Source organism: Canis lupus, chromosome 8, assembly GCF_003254725.2.
Source record: "Canis lupus dingo isolate Sandy chromosome 8, ASM325472v2, whole genome shotgun sequence".
In the NCBI taxonomy this organism is placed as follows: domain Eukaryota; kingdom Metazoa; phylum Chordata; class Mammalia; order Carnivora; family Canidae; genus Canis; species Canis lupus.
In genome coordinates, this window is record NC_064250.1 from 64,873,254 (window position 1) to 64,896,380 (window position 23,127).

At 45.1% G+C, this 23,127-nt stretch overlaps 1 long non-coding RNA gene across 3 annotated transcripts in view; it reads left to right on the plus strand.

Moving 5' to 3' along the window:
* The window catches only part of LOC125755612 (uncharacterized), a 35,040-nt gene that overhangs the window by 3,923 nt on the left and 7,990 nt on the right, over nt 1–23,127 (plus strand). For 2 of the 3 annotated variants that reach the window (XR_007412535.1, XR_007412536.1), the window contains exons 2-3: nt 19,605–21,507; nt 22,233–22,406. This is a non-coding gene — a long non-coding RNA (uncharacterized LOC125755612). The remainder of the gene's footprint in view (nt 1–19,604; nt 21,508–22,232; nt 22,407–23,127) is intronic. The other variant, XR_007412537.1, reaches the window with a different exon arrangement.

Here is a 23,127-nt window from a genome sequence, read left to right on the forward strand (position 1 = left end):
CTGCTCACCCTATTGTCAGTGCTTCTGGGTTTCTGCCAGTTGCACTTAATTTTGACATATCGGTCTGACTTGTGCCAGATGAACTTCTTGGTCCTCTTTTTTTTTTTAAATTTTTTTCTTGGTTCTCTTTTTAATGATCTTGGGCTTCACCAGAGGTTTGAGGGTGGCCGTGATGCTGACTAGGAGAAGGTTGGGACCTCCACAGGCAGCACCAAGGAAGTGAGTGTAAGCTTTATTTTTATTTAAGAAAATAGTCTTGTGAGAGACAGACTCAGTTTGAGGGTCTACAGTTTCTACAACATGGGGCCCTCCTTGAGAAAAAGACACAGAATTACAAACACAAAACTAGGTGCTGACGTAAACCCTTATTTATAATGATAAATACATGACAACAAATTACTGGATTTTAAAAATCTGAGCAGACTTCTTACTTCTGGCCAGATGGAGTAACTGATACCAGACCAACCCTCTTGCCATAAACAATTAAAAACTAGACAAAAGGGATCCCTGGGTGGCGCAGCAGTTTGGCGCCTGCCTTTGGCCCAGGGCACGATCCTGGAGACCCAGGATCGAATCCCACATCAGGCTCCCGGTGCATGGAGCCTGTTTCTCCCTCTGCCTATGTCTCTGCCTCTCTCTCTCTCTCTGTGACTATCATAAATAAATAAAAATTTAAAAAAATAAAAATAAAAAAATAAAAAATAAAAACTAGACAAAATATATGAACCGACTGCTTCCAACATCATCAGGCAACAGGCAACACAGGGCTGATCCCTAAGAGAAGGGAAATACATGAGATGAGCCACTACACACCATTATCTCTCACTAACATAGATGCAAAATCCTTAGAAAATTCATAGATCACATTCAGCAATATATAAAAAGAATAATAAGTGACCACAAAGCAAATGTAATTGTTCTCAGAAATGTAAAGTTGGTTTTACATCTAAAAACCACTCATTGTCGTTCACCATATTAACAATAAAAGAGGCAAAACATGATCCTCTCATCCCAATAGATGCAGAAAAAGCAGTTGGCAAATTCCACACCCATTCATGATTTTTTGAAAAAAGATGTTTGTAAGTTAGGAACATATGCAAACTTTCTTTTTTATTCTTTAAAGATTTATTTATTTGAGAGAGAGTGTGTGGACAAGGAGGGGCACAGAGAGAGAGGGAATCTGAGTGTGGAGCCCACTGAGTGTGGAGCCCGATGTAGGCCTTGATCTCCTGATCCTGAGATCATGACCTGAGCTGAAATCGAGAGTTAGATGCTTAACCAAATGAGCCACCCAGGTACCCCATAAGCAAACTTTCTAAAGGTGTTAAAGGATGTATAATAAAATCCATTGATAAAATTACTAATCAATGGCCAAAAACAATGCTTTCCCCCTAAAATTGGGACAAAATGCCAATGCAAAAAATATTAAGTAATCAAAAGTAAATTAAAAAATATGGGCAACAACTGCTCATCGAAGTGACAGGTTTTTGCTAAAAGACATTTCAAAAGATCTAAATAAATGGAGAGATATTCCACATTCATGTATTCAAAGAGTAACATTGGTAAGATTTCAGTTTTCCCTATGTTTGACCTATCATTCCACACAGTCCCTATCAAATTCCAGCAGCCTTTTGGGTAGTAATTGACAAACTGATTCTAAAATGTATATGGATATTCAAAGGACATGTAAAAGCCCAAATAATTTTTTAAAAGAAGAATAATTATGAGGATTTACACCACTCAATTTCAGGACCACTCAAAATTACAATTAACAAAATGTTGTGGTCTTCGTATAAAGTGCAACAAAGGGATCAACAGAACAGAGTAGAAAATCCGGAAGTAAACCTGTAGGTCAACTGATTTTTGGCAAAGGTGCCAATGCACTTTAGTGGAAAAATTTAAATCTTTTCATGTGCTCAATTAATTGAAAATCCGTATCGGGAAAAAACTTGAACCTTGACTTTCTATCTCATACAAATAATGCAAAATTCACTTGACATGAGTCAAAGGCCAGTGTAAAGACTAAATCTATAACACTTCTACAAGAAAACCCAAGGGAATATCTTTCCACCTTAGGATAAACAAAGAATTCTTGGAGAGGGCACAGAATGCACTTACTAAAAACAGTAAATTGATAAATCATACTTCATAAAATTTAAATCTTTTATTCATCGAAAGACACCAGTAGAAGATGAATAGTCAAGACACAGACTAAAAGGAAATATTCACAGTACATTTATCTGACAAAGGACTTGTAATCAGACTATATGAAGATCTTATACAAATCAATAATAAGGACAACTCACTTTTTAAAAATGGGCAGAAGGCTTGGACAGACATCACACAAAGGAAGACATACAAATAACCAATCATGAAAACTTCCTTAATCATCAGGGAAATACAAATTTAAAATACCAACCACACACCCACATTTTGTATAAAGCTTTCCCATATTGTTTGTGTCTCCTGAGCCTCCAAAAATATTCACCAGGCTCTCTGAGATGTCATCCACAGTGCAAGGGTTGTACAGTTTCATAAAACATGGATTTTTTCCTTGCTCCAAAAGTCCAAGTTGTCATGTGCACTTAAAACCACCCAACCATGAGACTCTGGAAGCTTGAAAGAATCAGAAATTCTGCAGATAAGCTTCTTTCTTATATATTTCAAACCGTATTTCTCCTCCATTATTAACCACATGCATCTGGTGCTGGTGCCATAAATCATGTTCATATTGGGAATCCATCTCTGGCTTTGCACTTTTCGTCATAATGCCAGTTAAGTCAGTTAAATGAGAAGCAATTTTCCTGGAAGCTCTTCCTGCATTGGGCAAGCTAGTAATAGCTTAACTATATATGGAAGTAACTATGAATGACATACATTTATCTCACAAAACTAAAAATAAATGTGTCCCTAACTCAACATCCTTTTAGCCAGATACCAAAAATGTCCACAGCCACTCCAATGTCACCTCATACAGAAGGAGATGTGACAGAGGGGAAGTCAGATTGGAAAGAGACAGCAGCACTAATTGTGGTTAAAATATTTTACTTTTATAAAAACATATGGCCTGGTGAACACATTGTTGGCACCTCACCAAGGGCCTTATAAAAAGTCTGTTAGTTCATGGGAAATCTGGATCTTACAGTGGACACCTACTATCTCGTAGGCAACCACCCACATACCCAGCATTGAGTGGTCTGGGGATAGTCACCTGACCCAAGTGGGGGCAATTAGAACTAAAGATCCATCCCTTCAATGGCACAGCTGTGAGATGCCAGCGGAGATCATCATCATCATCATCATCTTCGACAAAACTTACTGACCACTCCATAGTATTTGTAATACTATTATATTTTATGCAACAGGCTTCAATATCATCTGCGTTATACAGATAGGAACACCGAGGCTTGAAGAGGTAAACAGGCCTGCTGATGGAACAGAGCTAGTAAATAGAAAAGCTGCAATTTGAAGGTTCCATGCTTCATTGGTGCTCTACATTGACCCTTTGATTTCTGCTGTGGGAGAAAGCTGATCTGAAAGAGTAGAGCCCACGTGCAATAAGACACAAAGATGAGTAGGAGGCCTTCAGGCTCCTGAGCTGTGGTTCTGGAAACTTAGAAAAATTTTGTGTTAATCTCCACCAGCAATCAAACCTCTTATCACACTCTGTTAGGGTCTATGTGCAATAGGATAGGAGGAAGAAAAGATACGAACCTATCCTGAGATCCTGCTGACCCAAACATTAAACATTACCTTCTCTTCCAGCCATCCTTTATTTAACACATCTGGTTACAAAATGCTGGTTTTGTTTTGCTAGATGCTGTGGACCTTCCTCAGCATCTGAACCCCTCTCTGTCCAGCTTGCAAGGACCCGTGAATTAACAATTATGTACACACAGCTAGGGGACCTTCAGCATCCTCTAGTCCACCCCTTCTGTTTTACAGTTGGGGAGACAGGCACAGGCAGGGGAAGTGACTAGCCCAAAGTCACACTCTGAGTAGGTGGCATAATCAGATGAGAACTACCTACCTGCCTAATGACACCAGGTGAAAGGGCCAGACCTGGTGTGGTTCCTACTTTGCAGGCTGCTCTGGACTACTGGCTGGCTACCTCTGTAGAGGATGCTGTTGCCAGCTGGTGGAAAGAAGACACAACCCATTTGCCTGATGTCACTTGGAAATGTGGCATTCCTTCCTGCCAAGTAATGTGAAATATTTATTTTCTTTGTTAACAGCTGGCCCCTAGTTTTTATGCCCTTGAGTCCCCATCTAAGTGGAGAATATATATTGGCTTCCTAAGTCTGGCATGCAGACTGTCAGATGTATAAAGAACCAGATTTGTTCTAAAACCCAGACTTGTGCAAACCCTTCTAAATGCCCATCCATGGACTATAACTCCAAATTTTTGGCACAATCCTCCTCATAGGGCTGTGTAGCTTGTCAAGCTACAATGAAGATGGAATTGAGTGTAGAGAATATGGCAGGGAGGCCTGGGCAATGCCAGCTGACCTCAATTCAAGGGGAAGGAGAATGGAGCTATGACTGATCAGGAGATTGTAGAGGACAGTGATTAAGACCAAGGTCTTAGAGTTCAACCCCTTGGTTTAGATCCCGTCTTTACTATTTACTAACCAGAAAACCTTGGCAAGTTACTCAATCCCTTTGTGCTTTAATGATCTTGCTTGTGAGGTGAGAGTATACACCTGTACAGCCTGTTGCATAGCTGTGTTATGAGAATTAAATGAGTTTTTGTACGTGTGAATAACCAAGAACAGTGATTTGCTGTTATGATGAAGGACCTGCTATGGCTCTATGCAATTCACAGCCTCCTTGAACCTTAATCACATCCCCATGAAATGCTTCTAAAGTCATAGTAATGAAAACACAAGGACTCAGGAATGAGGTACCCTTCCTTGCCCGCCATCCCGTGGGCAGACCTTCCAGATCTCCATCATTCATTCTGATCCTCTCTAAGGTATCTTAGCTTTCAGGTCAAGCTATCTTAGAGTTGGCTTATTTCCAACTTTCCCCTGTAGCTAGTACACAAAAATTATATAATGGGACATCTAATAGCTTTGACTGAGGCGCCGAGGTACACTGTTGTACATTGGTACGTATTTGATGTCAAAGTGGGTGTTGAGACAGCCCCTTGCTCACACTGGGGTATGAAAGGGCCAAGCATGGAGCTTGGGAAAGAGTCTGCATGGAGCAGGTCTTTGGGAAGGGACGAGGGGTAATGCATCCCGTTTTTCTGGAGGATGAGCAGTGTCTTCCTCTTCACTTAAAAGAGAGTCTTCAAGGATATGACTCAGAGAGTAATGGGAGTATCTGCAGGCTGAAAGTAGGTGACACAGAAGACTAGTATCTTAAGGACAAGGGTTTAACTGGCCATTGGTACACACCAACAGAGTGTGGTTAGGTTGGGACTGGCTGCATTCAGAGTTTGTCAGGACATCAGAAGTGTGGTTCCCATCCGCTACTTAAGTGACATTGGAATGACAGCCGGGAGAGCCCATTTCCAATCCTGCCCAAGAGGACCACCTGGAGGGGCAACGGACTTCTACAAAAGGAGTCTTATGGAGGAGTTTGCCAAATATAGAAGCTGGAGACAGTTAGAGGAAGGTACTTTGGTGGGGGAATGAGAGGTAAGTGGTCTTTCATACTGGAGTGGGATGAAGTCTCTGAAGAATCCACAGAAGTGCCCTCTGGGAGAAAGAATCAGGTTTAGAAATCCTCCAGGCTCAGCAAGCATGAACCAGCTGTTTCAAAGGCCAAAGTCAGTTAAGAGAAACAAAACAGAATGGAGCAGGAGCTCATGACTAGGAACAGTGCAGAGCTGTTACCTCCTTTAGCCTGAAAGCACATGGAAGGGAGAAGTCTCCAGAGCCCAGATGGAGTAGCTGCAGGGGATAGCTGCTTGACAGGAGCTGTGGAGACTCTGACCACCCAGGCAGTATAGCAGGGAGGGAGCTGGTGGTTCTCCTCTTCACTCCTCTCCCACTCCCTGGCCTCCTGCTAAAACTCGTATGAGGTGGACCAACTAGAAGTCAGAAGACCAGGATACCTGTTGATGGTTTATGCAGGTCAATGAAGGAATTGGCTGGAGAGTGAATCTAGGAGGCCAGTGGAAGATTCTAGCACACACAGCATCCTTGGCCTGCTTCCTTGGAAGCCTGTCAATCTATCACTTCTAACATCAGCAGGGCTTTGAAGGTCATGTGACTGAAAGAGAAGCTCAGGAAAGGTAGAGACTTTAAATGTCTGGTATATACTGGAGCTCTGGCACCAGGAACAGTGTCTGCCATACAGTAGTCATTGATTGAATGAATGAATGAATGAATATCCTCCCTCATGCATGGAAATTACCCCTAAAGCTGAAGGGATATGGTGTCTAAGACAAATAATATCCACAATATCCGTAATATCCTCAGCTGGGAATGAGGATCCATGGGTAGATTTTAAAGAAGGGTCATGGCTTGGTCTGAGTTGTGTTGTAGGAACATAACTCTTGCTGGAGCGTGGAGATGGATTCAGGTAGTAGGAATCAGGCTCAGGGAGGTAACTCAGTTCAGAACTTAGTTCAGCTCAAAGACACTCTGGACATAGTCCAGGACCAGAGCAATGAGAATGGAAAACATTGAGGGAAGAGTGAGAAACATGGAGTAGCCTGTTGACTGGCACTCTGGGAATTCCTGGAGAGCCCTCTGCATGTTGTCTGGGAAATGATACCCTGCAGAGTCCTGTCCTTGATGTCTCTGACTTTAGGTACAGCAGCCTGAAGCCATATTATTCATTGTGGAATATGTGCCTAGCGATCAGCATGTATAATCTCATTTAAGACTTGCGGTAGCCCAGAAGGCTAGGTATGATTATCCTTATGTCACAGACAAGGAAACAGGAGCACATAGAGGGTAAATCACTTCCCAAGTGAGTGACAAAGCTGGAGCTTGAACCAGGATTGTCTGATAGCAAAGGCTTTGAGATTTGGGGGACCTTGGCTTCATGTTGCTAAGAACTTCCACTGTTTGTCCCCTGAAATGTAAAGCAGGAACGGACTGACCTCCCAGGACTGGAATCACATGTGCATTCCAGGAAAGACCCCAGTGGCCCATTGTACATATCCCTTGCATTACTTTCTTCCTTTTTGAAACGTTTGCAATTCTGGCAGGTGCCCCCACCCCCACTCCACTGCGCCCACAGAACTGACGCAGCAGCCTGCAGTGGAATTTCTTACACAGCCTCTGTGAGCCCTTCCTCCAACACCTGAAGTTAGCATCTTCTGAAACTGCACCATCTACTGAGTTGCTTACTCATGTAGCCAAGCTGTATGGATCACCAGGCACTGTGCTCAGCTAGAGGCTCTGGATATGATTGTGACGTGGTCTCTGGCCATGAGGAGGAGCTAAGTTATAGACCAGTAGGGGAAACAGAGTGGTCATCATCCTATTACCCAGGAAGCTTCGTGAGCCGGGGTGAAATGGAAAATAATGGAAGCTTTCATAGAAATGTGACACTTGAAGAATGAGTAGGGTTTGGTCATGGGATTAAAGGTGCAAGGTGTTCTAGGCAGAGGAGACATCAAACACAAAGATACCAAAAGGAAAGAAACAATGAGGCTGTCTCCAGCCCCAGGGAAGACCTACTGGCACATATGTCTATTGCCAGAACTTTCTACCACTATGTCAGAACACTGGGTTGTCCAGAACCTAGCAGTTTGGTGGTTTTTAATTTTTTTTCAGATAAATAGACTTGATTTATTTGTTTATTTCCTTAACAGACTTAAGGTGGGCAGAATTTGATTAATCATTATCCTTGTTCCTTTCTGTCATTACCTGTTCAAGTTTGAATCACTTGTAATCATTTTAGAAAAAGTATTTATTATTATAGTTGACATATAATGTCTCATTAGTTTCAGGTGTATAACAGAGTGATTCAATAATTCTTAAAAAATGTTTTTTTAATTTAAAATTCTTTAAGTAAACTGTATACCCATCATGGGACTTGAACTCATGACCCTGAGTTCAAGAGTCACATGCTCGGGGTGCCAAGAATACTTTATCCAGCAAGGCTCTCATTCAGAATAGAAGGAGAGGTAAAGAGCTTCCAAAACAGGCAGGAACTGAAAGAATATGTGACCACCAAGCCAGCTCTGTAAGAAATTTTAAGGGGGACTCTTAAAATTCCTCTTTAAGAAGTCCAATGGAACAATCCACAAAAACAGGGACTGAATAGGTATCATGATGACACTAAACTCATATCTTTCAATAGTAACTCTGAACGTGAATGGGCTTAATGACCCCATCAAAAGGTGCAGGGTTTCAGACTGGATAAAAAAGTAGGACCCATCTATTTTCTGTCTACAAGAGACTCATTTTAGACATAAAGACACCTACAGCCTGAAAATAAAAGGTTGGAGACCATGTACCATTCAAATGGTCCTCAAAAGAAACTAAGGGTAGCCATCCTTATATCAGATAAACTAAAATTTATCCCGAAGACTGTAGTGAAAGATGAAGAGGGACACTATATCATACTTAGAGGATCTATCCAAGAAGAGGACTTAACAATCATCAATATATATGCCCCAAATGTGGGAGCTGCCAAATATATCAATCAATTAATAACCAAAGTTAAGACATACTTAGATAATAATACACTTATACTTGGTGACTTCAATATAGGGCTTTCTACACTCGATAGGTCTTCTAAGCACAACATCTCCAAAGAAACAAGAGCTTTAAATGATACACTGGACCAGATGGATTTCACAGATATCTACAGAATTTTACATCCAAACTCAACTGAATACACATTTTTCTCAAGTGCACATGGAACTTTCTCCAGAATAGACCACATACTGGGTCACAAATTAGGTCTGAACTGATACCGAAAGATTGGGATCGTCCCCTGCGTATTCTCAGACCATAATGCCTTGAAATTAGAACAAAATCACAAGAAGAAATTTGGAAGGATTTCAAACACGTGAAGGTTAAGGACCATCCTGCTAAAAGATGAAAGGGTCAACCAGGAAATTAAGGAAGAATTAAAAAGATTCATGGAAACTAATGAGAATGAAGATACAACCGTTCAAAATCTTTGGGATACAGCAAAAGCAGTCCTGAGGGGGAAATACATCGCAATACAAGCATCCATCCAAAAACTGGAAAGAACTCAAATACAAAAGGTAACCATACACCTAAAGGAGCTGGAGAAAAAACAGCCAATAAATCCTACACCCAGCAGAAGAAGAGAGTTAATAAAGATTCAAGCAGAACTCAATGAAATCAAGACCAGAAGAACTGTGGAACAGATCAACAAAACCAGGAGTTGGTTCTTTGAAAGAATTAATAAGATAGATAAGCCATTAGCCAGCCTTATTAAAAAGAAGAGAGAGAAGACTCAAATTAATAAAATCATGAATGAGAAAGGAGAGATCACTACCAACACCAAGGAAATACAAACAATTTTAAAAACATATTATGAGCAACTATACGCCAATAAATTAGGTAATCTAGAAGAAATAGACGCATTTCTGGAAAGCCACAAACTACCAAAACTAGAACTGGAAGAAGTAGAAAACCTGAACAGGCCAATAACCAGGGAGTAAATTGAAGCAGTCATCAAAAACCTCCCAAGACACAAAAGTCCAGGGCCAGATGGCTTCCCTGGGTAATTCTATCAAACGTTTAAAGAAGAAACCATACCTATTCTACTAAAGCTGTTCGGAAAGATAGAAAGAGATGGAGTATTTCCAAACTCGTTCTATGAGGCCAGCATCACCTTAATTCCAAAACCAGACAAAGACCCCACCAAAAAGGAGAATTATAGACCACTATCCCTGATGAACATGGATGCAAAAATTCTCAAAAAGATACTAGCTGAAAGGATACAATACATTAAGAAGATTATCCACCATGACCAAGTAGGATTTATCCCTGGGACACAAGGCTGGTTCAACACTTGTAAAACAATCAATGTGATTCATCATATCAGCAAGAGAAAAAACAAGAACCATATGATCCTTTCAATAGATGCAGAGAAAGCATTTGACAAAATACAGCATCCCTTCCTGATCAAAACTCTTCAGAGTGTAGGGATAGAGGGAACCTTCCTCAACATCTTAAAAGCCATCTACGAAAAGCCCACAGCAAATATCATTCTCAATGGGGAAGCACTGGGAGCCTTTCCCCTAAGATCAGGAACAAGACAGGGATGTCCACTCTCACCACTGCTATTCAACATAGTACTAGAAGTCCTAGCCTCAGCAATCAGACAACAAAAAGACGTAAAAGGCATTCAAATTGGCAAAGAAGAAGTCAAACTCTCCCTCTTCGCCGATGACATGATACTCTGCATAGAAAACCCAAAAGCCTCCACCCGAAGATTGCTAGAACTCATACAGCAATTTGGCAGTGTGGCAGGATACAAAATCAATGCCCAGAAGTCAGTGGCATTTTTATACACTAACCATGAGACTGAAGAAAGAGAAATTAAGGAGTCAATCCCATTTACAATTGCACCCAAAAGCATAAGACACCTAAGAATAAACCTAATCAAAGAGGTAAAGGATCTATACCCTAAAAACTATAGAACACTTCTGAAAGAAATTGAGGAAGACACAAAGAGATGGAAAAATATTCCATGCTCATGGATTGGCAGAATTAATATTGTGAAAATGTCAATGTTACCCAGGGCAATTTACACGTTTAATGCAATCCCTATCAAAATACCATGGACTTTCTTCAGAGAGTTGGGACAAACTATTTTAAGATTTGTGTGGAATCAGAAAATACCCCGAATAGCCAGGGGAATTTTAAAAAAGAAAACCATAACTGGGGGCATCACAATGCCAGATTTCAGGTTGTACTACAAAGCTGTGGTCATCAAGACAGAGTCAATTTTTTGTGGTCTGAGTGAGCTACCTTCAATTGGTTGGATGCCATCAATGTTCATAAGTGGGCCGTCATCTTGACAGCCAGCCTCAACTTCTAAAACATTTATGAAACATGCAATTGGCCCTTATCCACCCTCTAAAATATTTAGTTGCCAAAGGTAAGGCACTCCTGCAAAAAAGTGGGCTATACCCCTGGGCTCAGACTGGCTCCATTCTGCACCAAAGCACTCTTGAAACCAGCTCTTTTGTTAAAACTCAAATATTAATATGAAAGGTGAATAATTCATTACTGAGGCTGAGTTCCTGAGAAACTCAGTGGAAATCCCTGAGAGGAGATCTTGGTGCCACAGTGACTACAGACCCCACTCTTTCTACCAAGTTCAGAGTGAAAGGCACTGGTTCTAAACATAGGCCCTTGAGCCAGGCTGCCTGGAGCTGCCTGCTAGCTCCCTCACATAGCAGGGGTGCTGGATGTCTTCCATTTGTTTCTCCAAACCACTCTACACTTATCCACTCTGCTCTTTGCTCCAAGGGGCTGAGCTCCATGGAGAGCCGCAATGGGTGCTCTTTGCCTCTGGCTTCCGTTTGGGTTCAGCCCATGGGGAGCTCCAGGGGAAAATGCAGTAATTGAGAAAAGGTAGGTTCAGAAACTTATTCCTTCAGCTCCCTCCTTGATGGATCACTATGGGCTCATCAGAAGCCACATCTTCTCTTGGGTGGCCTCTCTCTACAGTTCTCTTGAAGCCTTGGTAACCACTCCCTCCTCTTGCTCCATCAAATGGTGTTCATTCGATGTGGAGGAAGGGAAATCCCATTCCATGGATATTAATTCCATGAGATAGAAGAGTCAGAAGAATGGACTCATGACTATCTGAGCAGGAAGGAAACAGGATCCTCCGCAATCTTCAGTGAAGACAAATGGAAATAATTTATGTTTATGTAATTGCCATCGCTTGGAAAATTCATTAATCTGTTCCAGTTTAGCTATTCAATTAAAAATCTATTGAGTGCCTGCTATATGGCCATCAGGAACCATGGAAATACAACAGGGAGCACACCAGGGACTCCCTCCTCCCTCTGCTCATCTCCCGGGAGGAATACAGTCAAGGAAGCCAAATGTTACATTGCGGAGTACTCAGTGATGAGGGAAAGCCAAGGGCAGCGTAGGGTCCCAAGGAGCACAGACCCTAATTCGGGAAGTTAGAGGATAACTTTCCACAGAGGGAACCGTCTGATCTCTGACCCAAAGGAAGAGCAGGAATCTTCCTAGCAAAGGATCTGGGCAGTGAAGGGAACAGTATTCCCATAGAGGGAACAGGATGTCAGAGGGAAGAGGATGTCAGAATCTTCCTAGCAAAGGATCTGGGCAGTGAAGGGAACAGTATTCCCATAGAAGGAACAGGATGTCAGAAAGGTAAGAAATGAGAAATGATAGCCTATGTAGGGGGAGTCAAAGAAGTTCACCATGGCCGGAGCATGTCCTTGGTGGCCTAGATCAGTCCCCAGTACACAACAGGTACTTAGCAATTAATGAAGGAACACGGGGTAACAGCCACATCTCTAATATACACGTATATGGAGGAGAATATTCTCCAAGTATAAAGCTTTCTCTTCCTTTCAGTTTACTGAATGCTGCTGCTCACCTCAGTGAAGAACAGCGCCCTGGGCCCCTTGGGTAACCCCCTTCCTTCCTGTTCACTCACCCTGTATCTGAATGTCAGAAACAAAAAAAGTCAGATCTTCAGAACTCAGAGGGCAGGAGAAGGAAAATAGCAGATGGCGAGAAGTTAGAGGTCAAGCCTTGGGGGAAGGGCCTTTGAAGACAATTGAACGTATGTTGAGATTTCAAAACAAAGGAAGATTTTTTTCTTCTCATTCCAATACCACTTGCCCTTCCTGGTTCGTTTGCTTCACACTCCACTGTGGTTCATTTCCCTCCAACACATTGCTACTTCAAAGGTGTAGATGCCCAAGACAATCCATTGAGAGATTGGAACAAAATGTGAATTCCTATATTTTAATATTAAATTTTGTGTATATCATATACACAAATGTTGCTGCTGTAGTAAATGTATACAGTGCACAAATAATTTGTACATGTGTAATCCACAAAGAGAGGGGACCCAGCATAGGGGTTCAGAGTAGGGGCTCTGGAGCCAGGCTGCCTGAGCTCTGCTCCCATCTCTGCCACATACTTGACCAAGTTGTTGAATCTCTGCGTGCTTGTTTGTTCATTCCCAAAATGGCAATAATAAATGTCACCACTCATAGGTTTGCTATGAGAGTTAAATCACTGTATAAATGCAAAACACTTAGGATGGGACTTGAAACATAGTAAGTGATCTGTATTTGCTCTTTTCACTGTTACATAGTGCAGGTATGGGGTGAAGGGGGTGACAACTAGTTTAGGTTTTTGTGGTTATCCCCTCATCTGAAACACCCTCTCTTACCCTTCCTTTGATGTGAGGCATTCTCTCCTCCAGGAAGCCTTCCTTTCCTGTCCCCCCAACCCCTGCCCCCGTCGCCATGGGGGTAGTGACCTCTGGGGACATGCACAACCCTATGCCCACAGTACAGAGGGATTGCCCACGTCTGGATTATCAGCATCTTCTTGGAAAATGGACCTTGGAACAGACAGGACCTGCCAGATGTGTACTGACAGTTCCTGGCATAGGGTGTGGCACATGGCGGATGCTTTCAGTACACGAGAGTTAAAAGAAATGGAATTGATCTGAATTAGAAACATAACTGCTTTCAAATCCAAAGCAATTTACCATCACAGCCCATGTGCCTGGGGAGGAGGGGGGGAATCCTTTGCCAGCCACATAGAAAGAAAATTAGCAAGATCTCCCCCCCAGTTCCCATTCCCTCTGGAAGAGGCAGCTGAGATTCTTCTCTCTAAAGAGAAATTAATTCTACTCAGAATTAAATCCCCAATGAGCCTCCCAGGGAGGCCATTAGTGAGCCACGGCTATCTGCTGGCAGGAGTTCCTTCCTGTGCAAGAGTCCCACTGAGTCACCACTGAATTCTTTTCTCCTGTGTAGCAGCTGGCCGAGCTTGAGGGATGGCCCATAATTATGGTAGAGTAAATATTTCAGCAGCATGGAGTTAGGTTCTCGACAGCCAACAGGAAGCTGTTTCTCTTTCCTTTAAACTGTTTGTTAAAACTCAAGGTTAACTCCAGCAAGGGAATACGTTCCACTGCCTCCTCCTCCTCCAATTAGCCAGCTACTTCAGCACTGAGACTTTTCTGGCTTTGGCAAAGCCTCCTCATCAACTGCAGGTGGAGTGCGCTCCCCTCAGGGCATTACAGGCTGACATGGAACCAGTCAAATCCCATCTCTCCCAGGACCCAGCTATGTGACTTTAGGCAAATCACTGTGCAGTCTCCTGGACTTCAAGTTCAAGAAAATGGGGCTAGAAGCACCTCCCTGCATGTTGCAGAGATTTGCGGGGTTTAAAGAACATGAAAGTGGCCAGCTCCAGGGCTAACACTGAAGGAATCAGTAAACTTCATGCCTACCCTCAGCTCCTGTCTAACAAAATTGCTGTTTTGTTAAATGAACAAAACAAGCCTTGGGCATAGAAATCCTAACCCCCTTCCATGACCGGCTTGAGGAAGAATGTAGGATGCACAATATGGGCCAATGAGATATGAGGGGCCGTAAGCTGGTGTAGGGCCTTCTGGCAAACATATCCTCACTTCCAAAAGAGGTACTGTAAGGAGGGACCTTGGTGAGAGGGGCGATCACCAAAATCCCCCCTCAGCAACAATAATTTGGCAGCCATCCATAACAAAAGTGCCTCTGCGGGAACTTTGGGATCTGGGAAGGAGATGGTGAAACCCAGTGGAGCCCAAGATCAAGAAGGCCACGTTGCAAAGGCAGATCCTTGCCCAAATGGCAGACTCGCTGACCGTGGTCCTGACTACAGGCCAGAAACAGCCCCATCCCCCTTGTGGACTAGGTCTAGCCCAGTTGACCTTGATCCTGAAACCTACTCCATTCAACAAAGGGACCGACAGGGGTCACGGCTGCCTGTGCCCCATGTGACAGTCCTGCTGACCTCAGTTCCAGCAGCGGGTCCTGAAGCAGCCCATGGCCTGGCTTTAGCCCCCACTTTCTCCTCAGGCCTGTCCACCTGGTGTTAAGACAGGAGGCACACTTATCCGTGTCCCTGAGGCAGGCCTACTGACCATGGTTTGACTGCAGATCCTGAAATGGCCCTGTAGTCTGGCTCCAGCTCCTCTCCACTGTGGAATGGAAGTGCTCCTGCCTGCTCAGGGACCTCTGGGATATGTGACCTTCGGTGCCTTCAGAGACAGACCTGCAGATCTTCATCCCAGCCTGGACTCCAAAGCAGCCCTGTGACTCATTTCCAGCTCTTCTTGGCCATCATCCAGGACCAATTCTGCCTGCCTAGGAACCTTCTCAGCAACCTGTCAAGAGCTCTCCCAGGGTCCCAGGGGGAGCCATCCCCATATGTGTACCCAGAAGAGGCCCACTGTCTATAAACCGTAAAATAGACCCTGTCCCAGTGCCAACCCTACTGATCAATGTCCGGAAGGTCATTCCATTCACCAAGGGACAAGACAGTACACATGCTCAGCTAAGCCCCTGGTAACAGGCCTACCAATCACAGACCCTACTGCAGACCCAGTAGCAGCCATGTGACCCAGACTCAACCCCACTCAACTGCAATGCCAGAGATAATACCATCAGCCTGACTACCTGACAAGGGAAGTCTTTACCTGATAAAACCAGTCTATAAATATTGGAAGAGAACAAAAAATAAATAAACATTGGAAGAAATGTTTGCTTCTTTAAAATCAGACACCAGTGCAAGGCTACCTGGATCACAATGAATCAAACAAACATGATATCACCAAAGGAAACTAACAAAACACAAGTAATGTAACCAACCCCAAAGAAATGGAGGTCCACAAATTGCCTGACAAAGAGTTCAAAATAACCATCTTAAAGAAGCTCCATTAGGAGATGCCAGGGTGGCTCAGAGACTTAGGGTCTTAGCGGTTTAGTGCCTGCCTTGGCCCAGAATGTGATCCTGGAGTCCTGGGATAGAGTCCCACGTCGGGCTCCCTGCAGGGAGCCTGCTTCTCCCTCTGCCCGTGTCTCTGCCTCTGTCTCTGTGTCATTCATGAATAAATAAAATCTTAAAAAAATAAAAAATAAATAAAGATTTATTTATTTATTCATGAATGAATGAATGAATGAATGACACACACACACACACACAGAGGTAGAGACACAGGCAGAGGGAGAAGGAGAGAAGCAGACTCCATGCAGAGAGCCAGACGCAGGACTTGATCCTGGGTCTCCAGGATCACACCGCAGGCCAAAGGCAGTGCCAAACCACTGGGCCACCAGGGCTGCCCAATAAATAAATCTTAAAAAAAAAAAAATTAAAAAAATAGAAGCTCCATTAGTTGCAATAGAACACAGATAGACAACAAAACAAAATCAGGAACAATGCTTGAACAAAATGAGTTTAATAAAGAAATAGAAGCCACAGAAAAGAACCAAACAGCAATCAGTCCTGGACCTGACAAACACAGTGACAGAAGAATTCAAGAGAAAGGCTTCTGCAGCAGACTTGAACATGAAGAAGAAAGAATCACTGAACTTGAGACAAGTTATGTGCAACTGTCCAGCAAGAGGAACTTCTCTGACTTTGTTAAATTAACATTTGCTAAGTGGAACACAGGGTGCCAGATGGTGAGCTATAGTTCAATAAAAGGCCACAAGAGAAATTGAAATAGAGAAGTTTATTACTCTCAGTTCCCAGAGCACATACATAGCATTCTTTTCAGAACCACATGAGACATTAAAGTAGAGTGTAGGCAGACAGAGAGCAGTAGGACGTGGGGCACATGTCTTCTTTTTTTTTTTTAAGATTTTATTTATTTGTTTATTCATGAGAGATACAGAAAGAGAGAGAGAGAGAGAGGTGCAGAGACACAGGCAGAGGGAGAAGCAGGCTCCATGCAGGGAGCCCGATGTGGGACTCGACCCCCGGACTCCAGGATCACGCCCTGGGCCAAAGGCAGGTGCTAAACTGCTGAGCCACCCAGGGATCCCCGGCACATGCCTTCTTTAGGCCGTGGTTGGAGAGCTTTGGAGTTCCCCAGCCAAGTCTGGATTGCTCAGGTCAAACCAAAGAGAGCAAGATTTTGGTAAACTCCATAGGGTTTTTCTCTAAAGGGTGCAGAATGGGAAGGCCCTGGGAGGTGGGGAGACTGTTGAGCACAAGGGCTACTCGGAAGTCACATCAGGAACTTTCTTTTACTTGTGACTCTGCTAGCTATTATCTAGAATATGTGCTTACATGAGGGCTGGTGTTAGTTTAAGGCCCCTGCAGGCTGCCTGGCCAACCAAAAAGGATGCTAAGACAGCAATACCATGGGGTAGCTTAACTAAACTCTCAACAAGAACAGAAAGAAAAATGAATGAAAAAGACTGAAGAAAGCATCCAGGACCTAGGGGACCTCATCAGAGGAACTAATCTAATACACATTAGGGGATTCCCAGAAGGAGAGAGAGACAGGAAGCTTATTGAAACAAACAATGGCTGAAAACTTCTCAAATCTTGGAGGGGATATGAACATCCAAATACATGAAATTCAAAGGATCCACCCAAAGGAAATTACCCAAGACACATTATAATCAAATTATCAAAAGGCAGAAAGGATACCTCAAGAGGAAATATGTAAACGTAGTAAGGAGATGTTCTGCATTACCAGATGTTGATGTCTGTCTGTGATGTCTGGAAGTGCTGCAACCATCTTGTGACCATGAGGCAATAAGCTTGAGAATGAAAGCTACCACATAGAGATGACAGACAGAGTAGAAAGACAGGAAGGACAAGAGGCCATGATAATATCATTGAGCCTGTGAATTCAGCAATGCCGACTCTACCCTATTTCCGGTCCTAGTCTAATTTCTGGGCATGTGAAATGATTAACATCCGTTATTGTTTAAGTAACTTTTCATGGAGTCGTCTATTACAGGCAGCTGAAATCATGCTAATAAGAACACCCACCAAGAATAAAAGCTCAGACTTGTGGCATATTTATCATGAGAACTTTTTCTGGCTCTCTACCCAACTAGCCAGCAGCCAGCAATTAATGAACACCTACTATGCATGCATAATGTGCTGTCTCAGAGTCTGCAGTGTCATGTAAAGTAAAAAAAAGGAAGAAGAAAGAAGAAGAAGAAGAGGAAGAAGAAGAAGAAGAAGAAGAAGAAGAAGGAGGAGGAGGAGGAGGAGGAGGAGGAGGAGGAGGAGGAGGAGGAAAAGAAAAGAAAAAAAAGAAAAGAAAGAAAAGAAAAGAAAAGAAAAGAAAGAAAAGAAAAGAAAAGAAAGAAAAGAAAAGAAAAGAAAAGAAAAAAGAAAAGAAAAGAAAAGAAAAGAAAAGAGAAAAGAAGGAAAGGAAAGGGAAGGAAAGGAAAAAAGATACCAGGACATTTTTTTTTCTTGAGTCATTTTAAATCCACAACATAAATCATAACCATGATGATGATGATGATAGGATTTTTAGTTGTGGACAATAGGATCTAATCTATTCAGTTTAGATGGAATTAGAATTTATAATGGTTATTAGGCGCTCACAGACTCTTCAAGAGAGCCAGAAACTAGGGCCTGGAGGCCACATGTCCAGGAACAGCATCCAGATCACCCTCCTGCGCTGCTCCTAGCTCGTCAGATCTCATGGCCTCTGGGTACAGGCCCTGCAGATGCTGCGTGCAGGACACAGCTGCTGTGTCCTTGGGCCCTGCTGGCTCTGCCATCCGGAGGCTCCCCTGCCCCTCCCCTCTGCCATCCTCACCAGGAAAGGAGTCCATGTGGGCTCTGCGTCCTTCTTCCAAATCAAAGCCTTGCCTGGATCCCTCTGTTGGTCTGAGGGTAGCCTACATTCTTGCATTCATGAAAGGCCAGAAACTGATCTCTGGTCTCCACTTAGGAAAGAGGGCCTCAAAATATGGCAGTTTGGACAAATACAGATAAAACGTTCTTAAATGTTGAGTGACATGACAAAAGTCCATTATACCATCTATCTGGGACTTTGATTTCTCTAGAAAACTCCTTTTGGACAAGGGGGTGGGGGGTTGTGGGACAATTTGGTGGTAGTAATGGTTAAGTTAATGGTTAAGTTCCCATCCTGGAAATCTGAAGACCTGGCTTCATGTCTTTGCTCCAACACCAGCCTGCTAGGATCAAGTAACTTCCTGTACTGCTAATAGTGATCTGGTGATCCCCCTGAGACTTCTGCATCTGGACCCCCAGATTCTCATGCCTCCTTGGGGAGAGCTCAGAGCCAGGGCGGGGCTGGGGTTTAGTCCTGGCTTGGCTGCTAACTGCCTTGGTGACCTTGGTAATGTCATAGAACCTTCTTGGGCCTTGGCATCCATGCTTTTTAATGGTAAGCCAGACCAGCTGGGGTCTAGGCATCCTTCCTGCTCCATTCCTTGACCCTAAAAACGTTGTCACATCCGATGACTCTCCAAAGTGCTCAGTAGTTTCCGTCTCTTTTGTAGAGACTACAAAAAGCAAATTCCCCAAGGAAATCTGATGCTCAAGCATTAGTAAACTTGCTCCAAATATCTCCCAAGTTAAAAGTGACCAAGTAGAGTTTTGCAAACAGAGCACCACGTCAACACCTTCTAATAATACAACAATCTCTCCCCACAGGCATGCCACCAACCCCGGCTGCCCAGCTGACTCATCCACCTTGGGAAGGCGGACGGGTTGGCCTTGAACGCCAGCCTCTGCCAGCCCCTCTGGCCCCTGCTGGTCCACGTGCGACATTCCACTCCACTTTCTCCCACCAGCTGTCCACGGAATGCCGTCCACGCCGGCTCCCAGTGAGAAGGAGTGACTTCTTTCTCTCTCGCCATGGAACATGCATGCACTATAAACACAGCAGCCTGTGTCTCGGAGAACTCCGTCCCCCAGCATCCCATATGTACCACGAAGACTCATGTCTCCATTCCCACTTGAGGGCTGGAGCCCAGTCTTCCCAGGGCATGGCAGTTAGCAGTGACATGCCTATTCGACCGCGGACAAGCTGCTAGCTCCCCTTCTGAGCTAGCTCTCTGTCTCTATCCTCAAAATAGGGACAAAAATACCCACCACAAAGAATCGGCAAGTGAACGTGTGCAGCAGCTCCTAGCCGGTGGCAGGCAGAGAGTATAAGTTCCTTTTCTTCCTTCAATGCCCCCTTGTTACTTGGGTCCCCCTCTCTTTGTAGGGTGCTCCCAAGTGAGCCCCCAGTCCTCCCTTCAGACTTGTCTTCTGGAGCCTGTAGGGGTTCCTTCTAGCACCAACGTTCCAGAAACCCTGCTCTCCCCTCACTCCTGTCTTCTCTTCTGACCCCCGAGAAGCCTCACCCTGCCTGAAAACAGAGCAGTGGCCTGTGTAGATGAACTAAAAGGACACTCCAAACTGATGATTGAATTATGGCCGAATACATATACATTAGGAATTGCTAGAACTTTCATTGCAAAATCTTACCTGGAGAGAGGTGGTGCTATAGGGGCCGTGACAAGCCTTCTTGGGCTTATGGTTCCAGTTATTCAGAACCTGTCCCTGGCTGGCAGCTCCCAGAGAGCTGGTGCTGTGTTCTTTGTGTTCTTGTTTTACCTGTGACCGGAAGCTGGGCTCCTGGTGGCTGAGGGTCCTTGTGCACCGGCCCCATGAGTCAGTGGCTCTACAGTGCACCAGGTGTCACACCCACCCAGAGAACCAGGTGGCTGAGCCCAGCCCGACGCCACTCGTCCTGCACTAACTTGTCGTGAGGCTTTGGGAACAATCACCCCTCCTCTTAGCTACCCTTCCCTTTCCCTTAAAATAAGTGTGTTCCATAAAATGGCTGTCCGTTGAGCATGAGCTACGGGTCAGATGCTCCAGCTGAGCACTTTCGGTCTATAAGCTCTAGCACTTTCGGTCATTGCAACAGCCCTCGGAAAAGGCTCATGACCATCGCCACTGAGAGGAGAGGAAACTGAGGCATGGCCCCGGGTCACATAACTGCTAAGCAGGAGGGGCAGGATTTGACCCTCAGAGCCTGTGCATTGCCCACCCCACTGATCCGCCCCTCCCCACCTCAGGTGACCTCATGAACTGACAAGAGGACATGACATTCAGGGCACTCCAGTGCAAGAAGCAAAAATCTTTACAAGATCCAGGTCTTGGGATCCCACCCTGAAAAATACACGGGGAATAGTCACTGCGGCTTGCCACCACCCACTACGGGTTATGTCCATGGCAGTGTGGCAGAGGGTGCCCATCGCAGGCTCTGGAGCCAGGCAGACCTGAGTGCCAATCCTGCTCTGTTGCTGTGTCGTCCTTGGGTGCAGGCACTTACCCTATCTGAACCTCAGTCTCTCCACCTGTGAAACGGGCCAATCCTCTCTCTCAGTGGCAACCATGATGAGGCTTAAATGATGAGGGTATGAGGTGCCGAGCAGGAAGCCTGCCCCAGGGAGCCCTGGGGAGCTACTGCTGTTGTTGAAATGTACTACTGCCTTGGAGTCATAAAGCAAGCTCAGCTGATTTGCTTAAAAAAGGGATGGGTTTCCTTACAGGCTCAAAGGTGAGTCCTGCCCCGGCCCCAACTCTCCCGTTTGGTCCCTCTTACTGTTACCTCCCCTCCTCTCTCCCTTGAAGAAAGAAAGCTGCTCATCGGAGAAGGACAGACATTATATGGTCTCATTCATTTGGGGAATATAAAAATAGCGAAAGGGAATAAAGGCGAAAGGAGAAAAAATGAGTGGGAAATATCAGAAAGGGAGACAGAACATGAGAGACCCCTAACTCTGGGAAACAAACTAGGGGTGGTGGAAGGGGAGGTGAGCGGGGGGTGGGGGTGACTGGGTGACGGGCACTGAGGTGGGCACTTGACGGGATGAGCACTGGGTGTCATTCTGTATGTTGGCAAATTGAACACCAATAAGAAATAAATTTATAAAAAAAAAAAAAAAGAAAGCTGCTCATTTAAAACAAAGAGAGAAAAACCACTCTCAGCAGCCTCAGGCTGCCTCCCTCCCGCCAGCTGCTGTTGCCATGGTAACCGTCGGGCATCTTCCTGCCTGTTTGGGCTGTGCCTCTCATGTGCACTGGTCTTCCCCCACTCTCACCACCACCACCCCCGGGCCTGGGAAGCTCCAGAAAGCCATTTTTGGGTTCCCCTATCTGTCCTTAAATATCCCAGCCAGCACCCCACCCTCCCTGTCTTCCCTGTCTTACACTCAAGAGGTAGGAAGGCCTGTTGCAGCCGCCCCCAAAGCAGGTGACAGCCTTCTTTCATTCGCTCCACAGCTGTGTGTGGCTGGCCTGCTGTGCGCGCCAGAAATCTCCCAGCTCCAGAATGGATGGAGAGGACCCCCCCCTCGTTTTACCAATGGAGAAACTGAGACCCAGAAAGGGAAGGAGACTGCCAGGTCCTATACAGGGCAACAGAGCCTGTTTTCAAAACCTGGCGTCAGAAGCCAGGTGAGTACGGTGCTTTTGTATCCGTTAGCCTTCGCCAACAACCAGGCACACGCGTGCCCAGGCTTTCCATCTGCAAATGCAGCGGAGCCTTGGAGCCAGTAATGGGCAGAGCTGGCCGGTCTTCAGAAGATCCCACCTTGCTCGGCTGCAGCTGGCAGGGTTAGGGCCCAGACCTCCCCAGGAGCATCCTCTAGGCTCGGCTGAAGCAGGCCTCCCCCACGGCTGGCTGCAGCCTTCCAGGTGTGTGCGGAGCCCCTCCTGCTGCCCCCGCCCCGTCTGGCTTCTCAGCGCAGGCCCAGCTGGAGCGGTTGTGGCTGCGGCCAGCGCTGCTCCACTCACCTGCCAGCTCCATCTGGGGGCTGACGTGGCCTGAGCCGGGCGCTATTCCCCCCAGCGTTCCCTGCTTATTGAAACGCCGTCCTCCTCTCCTGCACCATGAAGAGGTTTGCTCGGCAGCACAGGCTCAAGCTGCTCGGGGAAGGGAGCAGGGAGGGAGAGGGGGCATCCACAGGTTCCCAAAATTAATGTGCAACGAAACCTCAGCTCTGGCTCCCCGTAGGGGGGCTGGTTGGAGAGGCAGGTGGATGCTAACAGGCTCTGATCACCTAGTAAGGAGTCTTTAAAAAGCGAGCACCCACTGCTCCATTGCTCTCCCTTCAAGGACGCATGGGAAAAATGCTAAGGGAAGACCTCTCCGGGTGGGGCTCTGGGTGCACGAACC